Here is a 17,859-nt window from a genome sequence, read left to right on the forward strand (position 1 = left end):
CTGCCTTCTGAAGAGGTTTGAGAACCACTGCTATATTTTAATCATCCTGAACTTCATAAAGAGAGGACTTGAGACTGAAAAGGAGAATTCAGATAGCAGGCAAAGGCCAGCTTTATTTCTAAAAGCCAAATCTGGTTTTGTGGGTGCTGACAATACTAATGGCCAAATTCTGTCAGCAGAAATGTATTTGATCGTAACTTTAAACTGCACTTGCAGTCCTTGTGGAGCGTAGAGAGGCCCGGATGGGATTCTGCAGGCCCTGGGATTTTTGGATTAAGCTGCAGTAAAGCATTCCTTCTAATTAAGTGTAATTCAGTACAATTAATCTGTCCAGAAACCATTTATTTACCATGCAATCTCAGGTTCTTCTGGAGAACAGTTTTACAGTGAACATAGTGCCTGCCTCTATCATATAAATCATCACACATTAATAAACCCAGTCTGCAAGTAAAAAGGACTTCCCCCACACTTGTTCTAATCAAAACAGAGCTGCTGCCATAAAGACAATACATGCATGAATTCCAGCCTAAGAGACAACCCCCCCACAAAATTCTGTGCACAGCCCATTTGTCAGCATCACAGATAGTTCTCCATTCATAACTATTCTTGCTTTTCATTAATCAGAGGGTTGCTAGTCACATGTTCAAGCCAACTGCTCTCTAGATCTTGTGACCAGACATCCAGGTTTCCCAGGTTTGCTCCATTTAGAAGGACAGTCCTAATGTCCTATGCTGTACTAATGAAAGCTTTTTTCCTCCCAAATTCACTAAGACCCCCATGAGGTTTGGTTCCAAGCATTTACCTACCTGCCCTTTTCTGCCACACTCTTGTTGCTGTGCTCTCCTGCATCTAGGAGAGAGAAGGGCATGGAAGAAAGGACAGAGGAGGGAAACGGGGATGAACAAATAATAAATAAAAAGGGAACATTAAAAAAAGACAAAAGGAAAGAGGAACCTTAGGCCCTGGCCCTGTGTTGAGATCTGTGCGGGGCAACACATGCACATGTGCAGAGTCTCAGTGACTTCAGTAGAGCTTTGCTTGGGCCAGGGCTCTGTCTGTGCTCACTGCATTGCAGGATCAGGTCCTGTTCTGTAGAATGAAGTGGTGGTGTTTGAAAAGACAGCCAGAAATAAACTATTTTCTGACAAAGATATTTTCTCTTCATTACAATTTTAAAAGTTCTGTTTTTTTAAAGTTGGGTTTCCCATTAGAATTTAGAATCCCAAAGCCTTCAAAATTCCACTTGTATTAAGGGAAGTGAATAACATTGAGCTATAAAGACATTCCCTTCCTGCAGGAAAGGTGGAACCTTAAGGCTGCATGGTTGTAAATGGCAGAGAGCTTGTAAAACATGTCACACATTAACCTGCAAAATGTCTTGAATTCTTGAGACACAAACTAAAGCTCATCCTCTTGCTAAGCCACCAGTCAAAAAAGTGATGTGTAAAGCTTTAACGGCACTGTCTGTGTTAGCTGAGCTTGGACGGATGTGAAGTCAGGATGTCTGGAAGTTGTGTCCCACCAACAAAACTCTTTCATCTAAGACAGACCTACCAAAATAAAAGGCAAGTACTGACCATGTCCATTGATTTGGGATCTACTGTTCAAGACAAGTCTTCGGTTGTGCAAACTGACAGTGTTTATAGCTATTATCAACTAGTTAAATTGGCACAGATCTATTGATTTCAGGAGAACTTATGCTTATTTGCCCCAGCTGAAGACCTGGTGTCTGAATGCCCCGCTAAAGCTAGAGTTGGACAAATATAATAAAACAGTCAACATATTTGTTGAAATAAAAAACTGAATGAGCTTTGCCTATGTTCAGGCACTATGTGTGTTCACTATCCATGAATATTTATGTGCATGGATTTAGTAGCAGGAATGTTTGTTGAAATAATGAACATGAAGGCATAATCTTAGACAGAAAATGATGAATTGAAAAACATGAGTATTTGCACTATAACTAGATTCCAAAAGTGATGTTCATTCACTTAGGGAAGACAAAAAGCAATAAAGGCAGCAGGAACAGAAACCCTGTGTTCACTCTCCACCTGGTTTGGTCTGTGTGTGCACGTGTGCGCCTGTGTTATGAGGCACAGATGGGAGGAAAATGGAAGGAATCAGGAGATGCAATTTGCTATGGGAGTCTCCTTCTCCAAGCCAGTGTGGGAATTAATACCGACCTTATCAAACTTAATTCTTATGGGATGCCCCTCCACACACATGAAGCCTCTGAGGTGGGCGAGTTATGGATAGCGGCTGCTAGGGAGACTGGGACCATCATCACTCCATATGGAGCTATACTGCCATAGGTGGATGGGAAAGATGGAGCCTGGGGAGTAGCACCGAAATACTGAGCCTCTGGCATAAATATCCAGGCTCTCAAAGGATGTTGAGACATGATAGATGAAGAGGTTTGCAATCCATTTGGAGGGGAAGGAAAACCCCTATTCCCAAGGCAGGGGAAAATGAGTGCAAAGAAACACCATGAGTTTGCAATTCAATTTCCTGCTCAGGCAGCTGCTGAGCTCAAAATGACAGCTTGACCTCAGAATATTTGTCACGTAAGGTCCACTCATATGTGACTGGGCTAGTACATGTCAATACATGGCTTAAATTATTAATTTTTATTTGTTTGCAGTAGCACCCAAATGTACAAGGCACTTTCCAGACATTCAAGAAAGGAACACCCTGGCCCAGGAGCTTACAATCTAAGGATAGACAGAGACACGTCAGGGAAAGGAAACTAAAAAACAAAGTGTGAGAGAGAGAGAGAGAGAGGTGTAAAACCAAGAGTTATTGTGGTGAGATGGAAAGGCCGCAGAGGAAAGAGTCTGAGCACTCACCGCTCCTAAACGATATTCGTTCTTCAAGTGATGATAGACTGACAAATCTGTATTACGCTCAATATTCCAGTCTTCTGCCAGACTGACTCTTCTTCACTCACAGGGGCTTTCCAAGCCTAAAATAATCAATGATGAAAAGGCAAATTACTGCACCTTCCTTGTCACACACACTTAAAAAAATAAGCTCAAAAAGCTACCTTTTGTACAGATATTTTCTGCTTGACATTTCACAGCATAATAAGGATTATGGTTAGTTCTGGGGAGTAAACAGAAAGCTACAATATATGCTGCTATAAATGAGAAATCCCATTGTTTCTGGAAATTCTGTGGTTTTCTGCAAAAGGGGGAACTTAAATGATAGGCATATTATTGTGTGTGAACTCCAGTAAGTTCACTTATAATCATAAAAGTTACAACTAACAGTTTCCATTACTTTCTCTCGAAATTCTACCAGAATCAAGCCAGTCAAAATTTGGATTCGGGGAGGGGTGACAAACAAAACATTTCTGAAATGTATTAGAGCACACAAAGAAAGATCATCTAACTACAGGATGATCAGTCAGGATTTAAATCTACGTTTTGTGAGAGCTCTAGATGACTCAAACCGACTGAGCCTTTCTCTACCTTTCTCAGTAGCTTTGCTTGAACATACAAATAGCTTTTCTGCGGCTCTTGTGCTGAACTAGATTGGATAAAGGTTACTCACTGTTTTACACTTTAGACTGCGATTGACAGCTTGGCAGATTTTCAACATCAGCCTAGAAGCATTCACCAATTACAAGCTGTACTGTATGATGGGGAACGTACTGTATGTACATAGAGTGCTCTGGCTGCATATCATCCCCTGGCCAAGAGCTAATGAGATTTTTTGCCTTGTGGTTTTCACCAAGAGTAGAGACATCCTCGGCACTGCCTCCCATCGACCTCACTCCTGAAACAAAATATTACATAACTGTAAACTGCAGCTCAGCAAACAGTCATGAAGGGCTCCTTCTCTCTCTGATACTAACTGCACACAAGTGCAATGCGTAATTTGATCATGAGAGAGTCCAGGAAAGGTGTGCACATTCTCACATTGCTTGCAATGTTTTTTGCTGTTTTAATGTAAATGACATTGCTTCTGCTGATGCACAGGGTTGGTGGGTGGGCTTTTGTTTTTGTTTTGCTTTCCAAAAAGAGGACAATGGTGGCAACTGCTGCTCCTTAGCTTGATCAAAAGCTAGTGAAAATGATAAAAGTGAGAGACAGAAAGGAATAACTCCTCTCCTTTAGCAGGCTCAAGCACAAGTTGGGTTTTTGATCTTCTTTGCTTTAGTTTGTCTCCAGTCACTGCAGACAAAACAGAATAAAGGCCCTGATGCTGCAAGTTATTTAAATACACACCTACTTTCAGCATAGCTCCATTGACTTCAACTTGCAATCATCCTTGGGATTAGTCACATGCTTAGCACATGCTCAAGTACCTTGCAGAATCAGGGACAAAGTGTGTAAAGCTAATTTCAAGTCTAGCATTAGAATGTATTAAACTCCATTCTTAAAAGCAAAGGAGTACTTGTGGCACCTTAGAGACTAACAAATTTATTAGAGCATAAGCTTTCGTGAGCTACAGCTCACTTCAAGCAGATCTAAAGGGAGCAGAGCACAGACCCTCAGAGGATTTTCCAGATATCCTAAAAGGCTAATAGTAAGGTAGATGCACTAGGGGACCTCTTTTTACCTGCTCTGAGGCTACAGCAAGGGCATCATTCAGCACTGAATGGTTCACTCAGGGACTAGGTTCACTCTATTGTGCAGGCAGAACAGGTAGACAACTAGAGTTGCAAAACGCTAGGGAAGCAACAGGTTACCAATGATTATTGATTGGAGTGGCTGCACTGCTAGCATTTCCCATTGAAAGCATTTACAACCTGCACCCTAAAAATTCTGAGCTCTCTGAGGGCAGATTTCCATGTGCTCAGCACTCACGAGTGAGATCTTGAATCCCATTTAGGCATTTAAATAAGAGTCAGATCTTCAAAAAAATATTTTGTTCAAACTGCTGAGCTCTTTTGAAAAATCTTGCAATTAGTGATGTCCTTTTTGCTGCAGCAAAGGAGATCCGAAGATGACCTATTCCCAACTGCGCTGGTATTTTTAAAATAATTATTGTATTAGCAAGCCTCCTAATGTTACTCTGGACTTGTTATGAGAAGAGCCTGCAATTCCTGTCCTTGAAAAACACAGCCAGTGGTTAGTTGGAGGATCCCTGATAATTGTTTTGTTTTCAAGACACAAAGTTGCTTGAGAAGCTGAGGCTGTATACTGTATGAATGGATCTTAAATCAAGGACTGGGCTGAACAGTAGGACAATACACTACTACATCAAATGAAAAAGTGGACAATGTAGGTTGGAGTCATAAGGTACAGAGGATTTTGATACACTGGATCAGGTCACAAATCCATTTTCTCTCATTCTGCCTCTAAAAGTGGCCAAATACCTGAAAATTCAGAGTAAGGCAAAAGTCCTCCATGCAAGGAAAACAACAAGCATGCTCCAAGCTAAAAATGCAAGCAAGAAAAATTATTCCTTCCCGATCACAGGGGTAGTCAGTTTATTTACTGAAGTACTATATTGGATTCTGCTTACCTGTATCTTGTTGCTTGTTACATACTTCATTACTGGTCAAAATGATCAATTCCCTTTTAAAATTCAGCCACATTACAATATAGCTACAGCAGATATGTATTTTTGATCTGACATATTCTAAATTCTCTCTCCTTTGCTTCTAATTTTTTTCAACTATTTAAAATTTATTAATCTGGTTCCTTTGTAAACTGTAATTTTGAATTAATTAAAAATGTTATTTGTATTACATTGTATTACGAGAGATCAGGACCCTATTATGTTACCTATTTTACAAAGAGCGTTTACAGTTGTGGTTAGCAACAAGGAAGCATAGGTGGATGAAACAAGTGGATGAGGGAAGGGGAAGGCTAAATTATCAATGTTACTCAAAAATTGAGACCTCTTAGTCTATGACATACTAGGTTTGGTTAGTTAGTCTGCAGTCTAACTGAGCTGTAACAATGACTCATGCCCATTTAAGACAATGGTTAGCAACCAGCTTGTGTTCCAATTCCTACATTTGTCCCTGTTTTGCTTGTCAGTTTCTCATAAATTCTTAAAACAAACACAAACAGGAGTTAGAGGTTAATTGTCTCTGCCGATTTATCATGACCTGGCCCCTCCTCAGCTTGACCCTTGTTTGTACGGCAATGTAAAGAAAAACATGGTACTTAGAACAATCCTCACCTGACCCCTATAGCTAAACAACCATGTACTTTGGGAGAGTGTAGGTGTTGAAGTGTTGAGTTTATATAGATATATGTATATTAATACACACACACAAAACATGGTCAAAATGTTCAGATTTGGGTTAGGCACCTAAATCCTTAGGGGTGTACACACACACACACAGTCTGCTGAGTGTCTGAAGCGCACACAGAACAAAAGTTTGAGACCTTCACTGCTAGAACTGACTATGTCAGGGCTCAGTTCTGGATACATGGAGAGGACGAGAGAGAGAGAGTGAGAGAGTGAGTGAGTTCTCGTTCCTGAATACAGAAGGAAGAGTCAGGACTTAGAAGACAAGGGTTGAGATTTTCTTTCCTCTTCTCTGAAGAGGCCATCCAAAGAAATAAAACACAAGAAATATATATAAATGAAACATTAATATACATCACAATATAAATATCAGAAAGTCAGTGTCAATTATTCTATCTTGTAAGGAAGAAGTAATGAGAGAATAACTCCTTGCCACCTTCAACTGCCTCCCAACACCCCCACAGTTTTCCATCCATCATTGGAAGACTCCTCTTGATGACTCATTATGAAAGTGATGCCTTTCAGAATGGAATTTTCCACCTGTCTCCATCCCACCCACCCCTTGTACAACAGCTGTCTCATCTCACTACTAATCCTAATGTCATTGGCTCCAGGCATGTGCTAATAAGAAATGAATAACTCTGAGGAGGAGACAGCTTAAAAGACATATTAAACGCCCGCCCCCCCCCCCAAAAAACCTCTCATATTTTCAGGAAAGGAGAGCACATGGGAAGGGGACTAAGCGTGTGAAAGAGGAGAGAGGAAGGGTCCAAGAACTGCAGTAAAATCAGAGTGAAAAGGTAGGGGATGGCTGGGCAGACATCGGATTATTTAAGGGGTCAGCAGAGGAAATCAGTGGCAAGTGTTTAGTAGCATATGCACTTGCAATGCAGACTGGCCGTGAGGAAGCAATGCAAGGTGGTCAGGAGAAATGAGAATGACCTGTGTAGATGAAGGAGACCATGTTAGAATAGTTAGAACTAAGGCTTATTACAAGAGTTGGGTTCTATTCCCATCTCTGCCACTGACTCAGCTGTGTTACCAACTCATTTCTGCTCTCTGTGTCTCAGTTTCCCCATATGTGTGAAATGGGGATAACACTTATCTGCCTCTGTAAAGCACTTTGAATTCTTGGATGAAAAAGCACTAGATAAGTGCAAAGCATTAGGGGTAAATCTAAAACACTCCTGTGGAGGAATTTCTAGAGACAACACTCTCGACTAGTACAGGGGGCGCAATTCCTCACAATACCCTCCATTTGACTTGCAAGTTCTTAACCTCTTTTTCAAGATAACCATTTGTTAGCTACACTACAGTAATGGCTACTAAAAAATCTCAATATTCCCTGCTCCAAGTACCTGCAGAAACTACGGTATCTTCCTTCATTTAGAAGAGGATACATAATAGTACCTTAATCAACGCAGAGTTACAACTGTAGAATTTTAACTGGTCCTGCTGTGAAAACCTGTAGCACTCAGAGTCAGTAAGTTCCACCACGAACATCTAGCTCCCATTTTCATTCAATGAACTGGGTTTGCAGAAACAACTTTGCTTAGAGTAGAATTCTAAAGTGTCAGAAACATAATGGGATCATTAAAGCTTCAAAGGATTAAGAGGGAGAGATATTTAGAGTGGGGGACAGGTCTGAGGACAGATCAAATTCAGCTATGTAATGGCTAGAAAACTAAAACTTCTCAAATACTTTGTGTACAATAAGTGTTCCTGAATCCTCAGATAGTTATATGTTTGTTATTTTAAGTAATATCAACAATTACACAGCAGAAGAAAGATTCATCATGCTACTTTTGTGTTCAGTGGTGCCAGAATTATGTATTTATCCCAGAAGCAAGATAAAATTCCCCCTACAGAGATGCCTGAAAAGAGGTGTAACCATGACTCACTTTGGAGTCAGCTTGCTGTGATATTACCAGGTGAATAACTATTAAGGAAAAAAACCTCTCTTCAGACAGCTGATGGAACACCTGGGAATACCTGGAGAATGAATAGGGATTCCAGCTCCGCTGTTCAAGTGCATTCCCTTTGTATAATAATATGAGAGTATGGAAGCTAAGAAAACCATCTACATCTACAATATTATCTACAATAACTGCAACATGTTTAAACAATGTAGTATGTGACATTAAGTACCAGAGAAATAAGATCCAAGTCTCAAAGTTTGGATCCAGATCTCAACTTTCCCAATGTTTACGAGGCATTCAGACCCTAAGTTTTGGTTCTGGTACATCTTTGGTAAAATACAAGATTTGCTCTGCACCAACTCCTGTTGTTGACACAGACAAAGTGAGGAGGTGAAAATAGATATATGAACCAAAAATGTGTAGCTTCCCACTTATTAGTTATTGGTATCATAGTACCACCTACAGGCGCCAGTCGAGATAAGGGAACCCTTGTGCTAGGCCCTGTATGTATACATGGTATGCATCTCTTTGCCCCAAAAGAGCTTACAAAGGGAGAGAAAGGAAGTACTATTATCCTTATTTTACAGATGGGAAACTGAGGCATTCTTTCATCAGAAAATGCCAGGTTGTCAAAATGATTCTCTGGTCCAGGACTGAATTTTTGGTCAAAACCAGAGAGCCAGAGAAACACCCAACCCAAAACAGCCAATAGCCTGGTTAGGACACACACATAGATTGTGGGAAACCCAAGTTCAAGTCCCTGCTCTGCCTGATTCAGGTCTCTGACATCCCAAACAAGTGCCCTAACAACTGGGATACAGAGTCAATCTTTCTTTTTTGTTTTGGAGCAGTTCCACTTTATATAAGTTATTGAATATTAATTAAGCTAGAAAAGTGAGTACCCTAACCACCAGGCTACTGGATATTCTGGAGGGCATATTCTCTCTCGTTTTTTCATGAAAACTTTCAAAAGGTCTCATTTTCATTCCACCACAGAACAAAAACAAATTCTGAAACCTCAAATTTTTTCTTGAAACAGAATTCTTGTTTTCCAGCCAGCCTCACTAGCCACAGAACTGGAGTCAAACCATATTGGCTAGAAGCATATTTAAATATGATTGTTGCTAGCAGGGCTCTATCTGGGGCCATGTTATTTGTTTATTAAGGGAAACCATAATAGCAAAACAATGCTACAGGCTAGCCTCCTATATAGTATGTAGTGTGTTTTTGAACATGGTTCCATGGTTCCAATTCTCAGACAAAAAATCCAGTGTACTCTGGTTAGGGATGCCATGAGAGAACTCTGCTAGCCCTCTCCTGTGTTTCAACAAGCTTAGAGCTAGCACAGTTCTGATCCCAATGTGGACAGGCCATGACAAACTACAGTTGCCCTTTAAGAGCATGATATACAGGATCCATGCAAACTTTAAAGACATTCAGGTCTGCTTCTCATCACTTTCCTACAATGCAAACCACAAGGCTACTTTGAAGTCCTAAAGAAAAGAGAGATTGGAAGGAAAATAGAACAAAAGGACAATGTTTTTTAAAAATGTACAAAGACAATTTCTGCCTTGTAGATGGCTATTGACAAAGCTATGATCTGATTTTATTAGAGGAGAAATAGAATGTAAAAGTTTCGTATTTATTTTTACAGCATTTGCTAATCTAAATTAATATTTGACACCACTGCCAGTATTTTAATCAATGCAAACTGTATCATATTTCATTATTGCTTAACTGTAGCAGGAACGATATACAGTTTTTCATATATGCACCATAAATATGACTGAAGGATATAGCAAGTAGACATCTACAACTGCAAACTTCACCATTGGAGAAGGTTCAGAGAAAAGCAACGAGAATGATTAAAGGATTGGAAAACACCTTAAAAGTGATATACTGAAGGAGCTCAATCTGTTTAGATAAACAAAGAGAAAGTTACAGGTTGACTTGATCATGGCTTATTGGTACCGACCCGGGAAACAAAAATTCAATAATAGAGGGCTCTTCAATCTAGCAAACAAAAACACAGCAAGATTCAATGGCTGGAAGTTGAAGTTAGACTAATTTTGTCTAGAAATAAGGTTCACATTTTTAATAATGAGGGCAACTAACCTTTGGAACAGTTTACTAAGTATTAACGCAGGTTTCTCCCTGACCATACATTTTTAAATCAAGATGGGAATTTTTCTAAGCGCTATACTCTAGTTCAAGCACATCAGTTGGACTTGAGGCAGGAATTAATTCACGGAGTCCGATGGCCTGTGTTATATAGGAGGTTAGACTAGACAATTACTATAGTCCCTTCTGGCCTTAAAATCTATGAATCTAACGCCTCCACCACGCCATTTCTTCATCACAAGTTTGTTTTGGAATATATTTGTGTGAATGAAAATTCAGGTATTTTTTTTCTAATTAACATCCTGTGATAGGGACTCAGTCAAGGGCGGTGGAATTAAGGGATCTGGGGAGGAGATGATCTATGTTTCTGCCCCCGCATCTAGGAACACCCCCCGCTCAGCTTTGCTTTCCCTCCAACTCCACCCCATGCCACCTAGCTCCAGTTACTGTCTCCCCATTGGCTGATTGGGAGCTGAGAGCCCAACAGATTCTGGTCAGGTCTCAGTCCAGCCGTGGGAAGGGGCAAGGACCACCTTTGCTAATTGGCAGGCAGTAATTGTGGCAATTATGGAGGGTGGAGGTGAGAGCAAGACCTGGAGGGGCAGGAGCAGCTACCACGGCACCCGGAGAGCAGGTAGGAGCTGGGGTGATTGCTCCCTCATTCAAGATGCAGCTTTGCAGCCTCTCGGTTCAGTGGGTGGCATTCTTCCCTCTGAGCTGGTGCTGGTCCATTGCCAAAGGTTTGCTGTTAAAGCACTGGACTACTGGAAGTGCTTTAACTTGTAGCCATCTACAATTCAATGGCACTTATGGCAAGAATAGGGATGTAAACCCTAGTGTTGACCAAATTCCAGCCCTGGTAATTACAAATCTTCTATCTAAATGGCTTCCAAAGCTTCATTTAGATACATTATTATTCACATTCAGTCCTAAACTTTTGTATGGTGTTGTGCCAGGTTTCCTCTTAGAGGTGACTGTATTTCATCTGTGAAGTGAGGCTTCTGTATACGAGTTTGCATAATCTTTTGACATGAAACCTAAAATCAGCTCTTATAATCAATAATGATGATGATAATCTTTCAGTACTGATGATGACTAAATGTTTGTTCCTTGCTGTCTGAGCAAATCTAGCTAGAGATTATGGGCATGTGAATACATAACTGACCTCTGGATGAATAAGAGGAAGGTTGACACAAATGATAACTTTTTCAGTACTGTGAACTTAAAAGAGTCTTGAAAAAGCTTGTATCCCCTTGTAACCATGAACACTCAAGAAATGCAAATCAAAGTTTACAGATATTCCCCCTCTTGTTCCAGACTTCTGAAACCTAGATAATGGAATATTTCTTACCGATAATCTGCTTTCTGCTACCAGCATCTCCCACAATACTGAGATATCTGGGCTGCTCCTCTCCACACTGCAGCTTACAGAGGTAGTCCAAAGATGCAAAACTGCGTGCACTGGCCACGCATCCCTGTTCCTTCTTGCTGCCAGCTGAGTCATTCCCAAACTGTGTAAAACTCACAGAAGGATATCTGTAACTTCAATGGGAACACAACAACTATGTATAATAATTGGCATATGGCCTACATCTTTATGGTACAACACAAAGAAAATATTTGACCCTTTGGCATAATGCCATCCAGCATGGGTAGAATTGAGGAAGTCACTGCTAGCGGAAAGGAGTTTATTGGTGAGAAATCTTCCTTTCTGCATCCCAGCGTCTCCACAACAGACACATCTGGGAAGCAGTGAGCAGTGAACAGAGATGGAAAGGTAAGAAATCCAGAAATAAGATAGAAAAAAGGGACCCCCGCCACCCTTTGCTGTAAGAATTTCTCAAAGGGCAATGTCATTTTCGGGCAACCACCTATAATACTTTCCTGTCAAAGAAGGCCTCTGCTTTTGATAGAAAGCCGACCTACCAGTGTTTGATAAAGGTGTTGGCTGAAAACCAAGTAGCTGCTCTGCACGAGACAACTAGAGATCTTGTGGAGTGGGCTGTGAAAACCTCCAGAGCAGGGATTTCTCATGCCTTGTAGGCCTCAACAATATAGAGCCCAATCCATCGAGTGATGGATGACTCGGAAACACTGAGTCCCTGATATTTAGGCTGGAAGGACATGAACAGGGCACCCTGTTCTCATGGATTCTGTGTGCTTGATGTAGATTTTCAGCATTCTCATGACATCTAAGGTTTGCCACTTTTTCTCTGTCAGATGCTGAAGCTTCAAACAATGAATGAATGGATAATTTCTTAGTAAGTATGGAAGGGAGAATTTACTTTAGGAAGAAAAGAGTTCTCAGTACCACCATGCTGTGGAACACACAATGAATTCTTGCATAGACAATGCCACCAGCTTGGGTACCCATTTAGCAGATGTCATAGCGACCAGAAAACAAGGTAAAAGGCAGTCACTGAAGTGAGGGGCTAGAAAGGATGATCTATTAGATCCTTCAAAACTAGTGGTAGATCCCATTGAGCCAATCTGGCAGCTCATAGGAAGGTGGAGATTTGGGGGTTCTATTGCACAAATTCCAGACACCATGGAAAGGATGCTGCCGAGAGCAGGAACTTGATGCTATGGTGCTAGGTTGAAGGCCCTCGTCCATGCCTTCCAGTAGAAAGTCCAAAAGGGCTGCAAATCCCGGATTCCTGGAGTCCACATCATCCTCTTGGCACCAGACACTGAACCGGGACCAGATGCAAGAGTATGTAAGGACCTGGGGACTAGAACCTGGATCTGCAGAGCCTGGGGTGGCTAATATTCCCACAGTGCCACCTAAAAGCCATGCAAAGACACATCCAGAGAGCCACACGGAGAGTAGGCGCTGCAGGAAATACCACCTATGTGACCCAGAATGGCAGTATCCTGTGGCCCTCTGATTGGCCAAATGCCCCTACTTAACCCAGAGGTCACTCCAGGAAGTTGTCTGAGCAACCACACAGACTTTGGCCTGCTGCAACACCAGAATTCACCCCGCCTCCTGATCTCTAGTTTCTGACTCCAGCCTGACTACGACTCCGGTTCCTGTCTCTCAATTCTAACCTGGTACTGCCTGTGATCTCTGGTCTCTGATCCCAGCCTGACTGACCATGATTCTTCTTTACAGGACCTGGCCTTGCGATTCCTCCAACTCTATCCCAATGACTCCTGTCGCTGATGGGCAGACCTCAGCCCAACTGTGACCACTATACAAGAATGCCTGTGCCTCGGTCCATTACAGAATATGCCTTTAAAGTCATGTCTCTCTTGGAAGCTAGCGAATTCTTGATTATGTTGAAAGACAGACCCAGCTTTGCTAAAGCTTTCCTTTCAATATCCAGACTGTCAGCTGATACTGGTCTGGATCTGGATGGAGAAATTGCCCTTACAAGAGGATATCTGGTCTCTGTGGTAACTGTAGTGGAGACGCTATCATCAGGTCAAACAGGTCAGAAAACAAGATCTCTTTGGCCAATAGGGAGTTATCAATATGACTGGCCCCCACTCCTATCTTATTTTCTGAATCACTCTCCGCAGGAGAGGAAAGGTGGGAACACGAAGTAGGCCCAGGGGCCATGGAGTCGGAATCTATGTCCCTGGAGAAGTACCTTGGCTTCTTTGTATTGTTGTGGCTTGCAAACAAAATTGGCTGCAAGAATGAATGTCCTCGATACTTTACTCCATATTGTTGAGCTTGCACCTGCTGAGCCAGTCCACCTTCTGGTACAGTTTCCCTTTTATGTGCATCACTCAGAGATAGGAGAGACTGCTCTGCCATTTCATTATTTTCATTGCTTCTACATGTAGCTTTGGGCTCCTTGTCCCTCCTTGGTTGTTTATGTACATTACTGTAGTTGTGTTGTCTGACTGAACTGGGATGTGATTTCCCTTCAGGGAGATCCAGAACTTTCGTAAAAGGGTGTACAACTTTTTCGAGAATCTTTAAGTTCACAGTACTAAAAAAGTTACTAGCGTGACTGCTCTCAGTTTTAAAAGATTTATGCTTCCTCTAGGTTCCAAGTTCCCTGGGTGGTGAGAAAACCCAGATGATGACCCTAGCTCCCCCCGCTCGTATGAGAGTAAAGACAAGATGATCTGGAAGGCATAGGGGCAGGCCTTTGCAGATATTCTCATGCAATGGTTGTCTACCAGGGGTATGCATACCCTGGGGGTATATCAACTTATCGAGATATTTGCCTAGTTTTACAACAAGCTACATAAAAAGCATTAGCGAAGTCAGTACAAACTAAAATTTCATATAGACAAATGAGAAAGTAAGCAATTTTTCAGTAATAGTGTGCTCTGACACTTTTGTATTTTTATGTCGGATATTGTAAGCAAGTAGTCTTTAAGTGAGGTGAGGTACACAAGACAAATCAGACTCCTGAAAGGGGTACAGTAGTCCAGAAAGGTTGAGAACCACTGTTCCCATGGATGGTCTACAACTCTAGGGAGCTGAGTGCCTGGACTGGGACTTGTACTTGGTCTTTCATGTGTCCTGGGGAGTGATTCTAGGAGAAAGGATTGAAGGCACCTGTTGTGCGATTTTTCCCAATTGAGCGATTCCGATACATGATATCAGAAGGCCCAAAAGCTGAAAACACTGTGCTATAGTACGACTTCCACAGATGACAAGATCCTGATCTTCTAGAACCTTTCAAGTGGCGGTCAAATTTTTCTATGTCCACTCCTAGGTGAGAGATGATGGTTGAAGGAATCGGAGTTCTTTTTTACATTGAAGGCAAAGCCATACGCTTTCAGGAGGTCCAGAGTCCGAGCTGTGGTTTTGTGCACCTTGGCTTGGGACTGGGCTCTTATCAGGATGTCGTCGAGACAGGGTATATACCGTGCCCTGAGCCTAGCTATGATCACTACCTTACTTTTGTAAAGACCCTGGGGACCGAACACACTCCAAAAAGGCAGGTTTTGGTACTGGTAATGCTTTCTGCCATAAAGGAATCTCAGGAGTCTGCAGTGATGTGATCCACTGATGTCAGGAAGTCTCCTTGAGAAAACAAAGCACTGTTGAGGCCAAGGTTACCATTTGGAACTGTGTCCTTGTCATCCAGCTGCTGAGCCTCTCGAGGTCAAGGATGGCTCTAACTTCCCCACCTCAAACTTCTGGACCATAAAGAAGATGGAGTAAAACCCTAAGACTGTTTCTTCTGAGGGCATGCTTTCTAATACTCCTCTATCCAGAAGATGAGAAATCTTGTTCTAGGTTAGCTCATGTTTTTGGGGCTGCTGGAAATGAGTGACTGGATGAAGAAAGGATAAGGTGGAGCCCTCAAGTTTGAGGGAGTACTCCTGGCTCATGGGGGGGCGGAGGGGGAAGAGAAGGAGATTCCTCCCCGTCCCCCAACTCTTTTTTCTCTTTTGCTCTTTTTTGGTCTCTTTGCCCTTGTAGCCCACCTCATAGGTGAAGGTGCCCTGCTGTGGCTCTGATGAAGTATTTTACAGCTTGCCTTACACAGTGCCTGAAGCCCTCTAGGGAATTCTCTGATTCCTCCAGGGTCCCAGTCCTCTAGAGCAGGGAGAGTTTGCTGCCTCTATCCTTCTGCTCAATTGGGAGGGAGGGGGGACTGTTTATGGGCCCCTCCCCCCAGGACATTTAAGATTTGGGGGTGAGGAGAACCTGTAGCCCCACCAGACTGTTGTCTTTAGAGTCCAGGAGTACCTTGAGACATACCCCATAGCCCAGCTGGATGAGGTCCTCCCTGTCCTTCAAGCTTCTCTCTGCTCTGTTCCATAGCTCCAGGTCCATTTTTCCTATATTGGGGTGGTGGAGTCAGGTTGTCACACGATTCTGACTGCTTGATAAGTTAGAAAAGCAAAAGGACTCACTTGTTCCAAAGAACAAAGTATCTACCTTTTCTTATGTACCTATATGGTCCCCATCACTATAGTATCTGAGTGTACCACAATCTTTAATGTATTTCTCCTCACAGAACCCATGAGAGATAAAGCAGTGCTATTATCCTAATTTTACAGATGTGGAACTGAGGCACAGAGAGACTAAGTGACTTGCCTAAGGTCACACAGGAAGTCTATAGAAGGGAACTGAGCACAGGCCTCCCAACAGCCAAGCTAGCACCCTAAAAACTGGACCTCCTAAACAACAAATTATGCCATATTCCTGTTCTGTAGACGCCTAAGACTTCTGTTTTAAGACTATTCACCTGATCCATCAAACTGGCACCTTTCACCAGAACTAAAACCACGAAGACTTCTTTAAGAGTATGTTGTGTTAGATACTATATCTGGCAATCAATCAATCAATCAATCGATCGATTTTTGGCCCCCTTCAGTTCAAGACTGTTGTAGTCAGTAACTCATCATGTAATCACTTTGAAGTTGGCTCTCTAACTTCTGGCTATGCTCATCTCTTTTAACATAATGATTACTGCATAAATCCATGTGTTTATGTACTTTATCTCTTCCCTCAGACAGGTTACTGTGTCCTGGGCATCGTTATGTATCAGTGCACCACGGAATATGACTGCTAAAGTGTATAATAAAATTTTAATCTAGAAATAAAATAGTTGAATTACAAGTGTGTACTGTTTGAGGACATCATGTAGTAATAACACCAAGGGACAACAACAAGTTGATTTAGAACAAAACCATCATAGTGATTTACAGTATGATTGAACAGGTTTTGGAAGGAGGCCAAAAGCTTTGCAAGCAATATATTATGTCTAATCTAAACTCATCCAATGCAAAAATACAGTATAGTCAGTGTAAACAGATCCTGAACTTTGCCAGTCATATTTTTTAAACTGCACATAATAGATGTTGGATTATTTCACACTGACAGCTGGGACGGTCCCCTGCAATGTTAACTTTTGTTCAGTAATGTGATTATGCTGATACTAAATGGGTTTATTAAGATAATGACTAGACTACAGATTTAGTTATCCTACTGATATTACAGTAATATCACTTAGAGCATTGTTCACCACAAAATTAATAGCCTAACATTTACCTGGGAGACTATATAACCTTCTTCCAAAAACAGATAGTCATCTCTGACATCAATTTGCTTCGCAAGCTGCAAATCAAAAAAGGTGATGATGCTGGCATTAGAAAGGTGGGATCAGTTAAGGACAAAAATATGTTTTTCTAGCCAAACACACAAGCCTGATGTCAAATCAGTCTTCACAGATCAAAAGTAGTTGGCTCCTTCTGGACAGAAATAATCTTCTGGAAGAAACAATAGTTCATTAAGCACTCTTAGTGGATCTGTGCAGGGTGAACCCAGGGAAAAGTAGTATGAGAACACAGTATGGTGACTCAAAAGGTGATGGGACAAGGCTTACAGGAGCAAATTAAGTTTCCAACTTCATATAGGAGAGTGGTAGGCCTTGTGACGTTATTGACAAACTGTGACTATATAGATCATTGTTCAACCACGGTTGCACCAGTTCTTAAATCAGGAGGAGGTCAAGTGGGGTGTCTATGGAAAGGTTGTAGTTTGCTAGTTATGATTATGCTGTCTGTATGTGTGTATCATTTTTGTAGTTGAAGTTATGAATATTGGCTTTGTATTTGTTTGATTCTAAGTAGCCTAAGTGAAGCATTTGGTCAGCTTCTTGAGAAAGGACTATTCTCAGTGAGTGCC

General features: G+C 41.7%; 1 protein-coding gene across 1 annotated transcript in view; it reads right to left on the minus strand.

Moving 5' to 3' along the window:
* Nucleotides 1–17,859, minus strand: part of TBCK (TBC1 domain containing kinase) — a 244,548-nt gene that overhangs the window by 29,964 nt on the left and 196,725 nt on the right. Inside the window, exons 27-29 of the mRNA XM_043513301.1 lie at nucleotides 17,224–17,289; nucleotides 3,553–3,777; nucleotides 2,847–2,962 (exon numbers count right to left, since the gene is read on the minus strand). The gene's annotated coding sequence lies outside the window, so the exon portion shown is untranslated. The remainder of the gene's footprint in view (nucleotides 1–2,846; nucleotides 2,963–3,552; nucleotides 3,778–17,223; nucleotides 17,290–17,859) is intronic.

This window comes from Dermochelys coriacea, chromosome 4 (genome assembly GCF_009764565.3).
Source record: "Dermochelys coriacea isolate rDerCor1 chromosome 4, rDerCor1.pri.v4, whole genome shotgun sequence".
Taxonomy (NCBI): domain Eukaryota; kingdom Metazoa; phylum Chordata; order Testudines; family Dermochelyidae; genus Dermochelys; species Dermochelys coriacea.